The 3,589-nt window shown below is 41.2% G+C and overlaps 1 pseudogene; it reads right to left on the bottom strand.

Annotated features, from left to right (window-relative positions):
- Positions 1-1,032: 1,032 nt before the first annotated feature.
- Positions 1,033-3,589, bottom strand: part of LOC119279584 — a 5,564-nt pseudogene continuing 3,007 nt past the window's right edge.

Genomic DNA, 3,589 nt, shown 5'->3' with positions numbered 1-3,589 from the left:
GTGTAGGAAGATGGATGCTCATTTTGGTTTTGGGAAGGCCAATACATTGATTTATTGATAGAAAGAAACTTAATAGATGTTGGTGCACTCCTTAGTACAATCGAAGGCAATGATGTGGCTGCATGTGCAACTAGAGGGGAAGCAATGTCTGCTTCTTTCGAACCAAAGATGAAGAAAGAAAAATGCAAAATCAAGAATCCACAGATAAACAATGAATGCATTGAGAAGATACTAATCCAACTTGTGGGAGCGGTTATGGAAGTTGGAAATCTTCTGAAATGCATACTTGTGGTTCCTATTTTCTTTGGTCTTGCTATTCTAGCAAATTTGGTGATGTCTTTTGTATCCAATGTTGTTGAAAAAGCAAAGAAATGCATTATGGTAGATCAAATTAAGGTGCAAATTTAAATTTTGCGGGCCGGGAGGAGCTGCGCTAGATCAGACGCCGCAAAGCCAACCCGTAAAAAAGCATATTCCGGGAATATCCTTTTTATGGGTCCCTTATGCGGGGTTTGCAACTGCGGTCATCCGCGCCTGCCTACAAAGGCGTTTTTCCGCAAACTGCGAACACGTTTTGTGGGCCGGGAGAATGCGGGGTCTGCTAGAGTTGCTCTTATAAATCCCACTCTCATTTCTGGCCCAACCCCTTAAAAATTGTCTCAGGTGCCGAATCTTGTTCTGCCAGCGCTCCATATTGGTTCTACCCGCGATGGGCCTCGCCCATTCCCTCGCGGTCATTTCTAAAAAAACTTCTTTTTTGAACCAACTTAGTTCGAACAAGAAGTTATTCTTATTGCCAATATGTGTTGCTTCACCGGAGTTAACTAACAGGGGCGTGTGGTCGGAGATTCCCCTCTGCATCGCATGCACCGATACCAGAGGGTATTTCTATTCCCATTCCACAGTTGCGAGCACCCTGTCAAACTTCTCATACGTAGGAATGGGAAGAGAATTTGCCCAAGTAAATTGTCTACCCGTGAGCTCTATCTCCCTGAGGTTGAGACTTTCAATGATTATATTAAACATAAAGGACTACCGCCCATCAGAATGATCATTATTCTTTTCTTCTTTCCTCCTAATGATGTTGAAGTCACCTCCCACTAGTATTGGTAACTCCTCATCCCCGCAAATCCTAACCAGATCTGCAAGAAAATCAGATTTATACTCGGGTTGGGCAGCACCATATACCGCCACTAAGGCCCATCGGAATCCATCCAACTTAGACCTTACCCAGAATTTAACCGTATAGTCTCCTCTTACGACGTTAATAACCTCGAGTGTTTCACACTTCACCCCTAATAGAATCCCACCCGACTGTCCTCTGGGTGGTAGGCAGTGCCAGTCAAAATCAATGCCACCCGTAAGCAAACCAAGAAATTGTGAAATGAAGTTATCTCTACCAGTTTCAAGTAGCGATGAAATCTAGTTTATCTTCTATGGCTGATTCAGTCAGGAACCGTTTCTTAGCCAAGTCTGCTAGACCTTTGCTATTCCAAAAGATTTCTTTCATGCTTCATCGTGGAATTTTTCTTGAGCTTGACTCGCCCACTTCTGCAGCCCGCCGACACTGGATATATCTTCCTCTTCGAGGAACGTTTAGGTTTATCCAGTATCAACCCCGTGCCCCCGCTATTATTGGTCGGTTGTACTCCGCCACTAGAGGCGAGAGGCCAACAGGTCCCTCAGCCCCTTCGTCTCCAGCCTCTCCTTCGGCATCCGAAGTAGGCATCATTTCGTCACAGAATTTCTCTAGCGGACAAATACCCATGCTATTAATGTCAGTATCATACATAGGTTTAACAGCCGCTAATGCTCGGATTAACTTTGAAGCTCTCTCAGTCTGTAAGTCTAAAATGTCATTAACCAATTTAGCAATTTCTTTACAGAAAAATATATGTGAATTGCATACACCCACAATAAGGTCGGACTAAAATCCATCATAAGTCGTTTTCCCTACCAACAGGGACTCGAAAAACAACCTATGAAAAAGTATTTCGAAACTAGATGGGCCTTGTCCAAAAGCAAGATGGCATGACACCTATAGAAGGCTAATACACCAACGGCCATCGAGCTAGCCGATAAGCACGCCGATAGCGGCCACATGCCAGAAACTTTGCGGACAAGTGACTGTATACCGAGTGCCTTTTTTATTATATGCCGAGTACTTATTTTTTTGACGAAAATGCTGTCGGCACAGCTTTTCATTGTAGTTGGGGGGGTTAAGGTACATGGGATTTACAAAACATCAGTTACATCCTGGCAAAGATGCCAGCACCGCTATATATGCCGAGTACTTATTATACGCTGAGATCTTTTTAGTGACACACTCGGCTTATTTACGCGTAACCCGATGGTTATCTTATTGCCGTGAGTTCTTCGTTTAATTCCCGGTTTATATTAATAAGCCGAGAACCCATATTTTGACGTACTCGAAGATACATGACAGCGTGTGATTTTTCTGTAGTGCACCGAATTTATACAATACGTAATTTATATCTAAGATATATACACACCGACTTAGCCCAGGCTGGCTACGTGATTCTTACATAATATATTTACATGCTTCCCAGTTCTGAAAGAGACAACATTAGATTTTGCTTCACTTACATAAAACGTACAAAGCCTCAACTACCATTTGGTTGTCATTTGCAGCTAGTTGTTCATTCACATTGTGTTTCTTTGCTAACCTTCGGATCTCTTTGACCGACTTTGAATCTAGGGGCCGGAACATAGTCTTCTGTGCCTTCTCCTGTATCAAATAACAATAGATTTTAATAATGTCACGTACGTAGTATTGCCCATGGGCTAACTATATACTCACTCCGTTCCGAATTACTTGTCTTAGATTTGTCTAGATACGGAGGTATCTAGCACTAAAATGAGTCTAGATACATCCGTATCTAAACAAATCCAAGACAAGTAATTCGGAACGGAGGGAGTAGAAAATAAGATAATGAATATGACCTTCCTTTTGGAGCGGCACGGGACTCCACAAGCTCTCCGGATATTTCTCCACTTATCCTGAAACAAGAAACAACATGTTATATGAATTAATATTTTTAGTCAACTTTAATAAAGCATCATCAATAATATACTCTCTCCGTCTCATAATATAAGAGTGTTTTTGGCACTACACTAGTGTAAAAACCGCTTTTATATTATGGGACAGGGGGAGTAGACAAAATCGACTATGTAGGGTTGCCATATCACTAAGAACCATCGCTATTAATTACTAATGAATTTGGATCGGCTATAATGTTGAATTTTATGTTAGGGCACTTCCAGTGTTTGCCTATTACCATTACTTTATAGACAAAATATTGAGGTGGCATTTCATTTAAGAAGAAAGTGAGAAGAGTTGTATATGAGCAAGGCTAATAAGACTATTATGTCATCAAGAGTCGTCATCATTAATTACTAATATAGTGTCCCCACAATTTTTCCCTAATATAGTGGACTTTTCTTTTTCTTATAGGGAACTTGTATTAATAGAGTTGGCTATTACGCTAGTCCTTTTTTTTTACTTTCTATCCTTTCTTTTCCTCTTGTTTGCTCGTTGTACCTAGGAGCATGTGTAGAGATTGATCCT

The sequence above is a fragment of the Triticum dicoccoides genome, chromosome 1A (genome assembly GCF_002162155.2).
Source record: "Triticum dicoccoides isolate Atlit2015 ecotype Zavitan chromosome 1A, WEW_v2.0, whole genome shotgun sequence".
NCBI lineage: Eukaryota > Viridiplantae > Streptophyta > Magnoliopsida > Poales > Poaceae > Triticum > Triticum dicoccoides.
The sequence above is the reverse complement of the archived record's forward strand: the minus strand, read 5'-3'. Positions and strand labels throughout refer to the sequence as shown.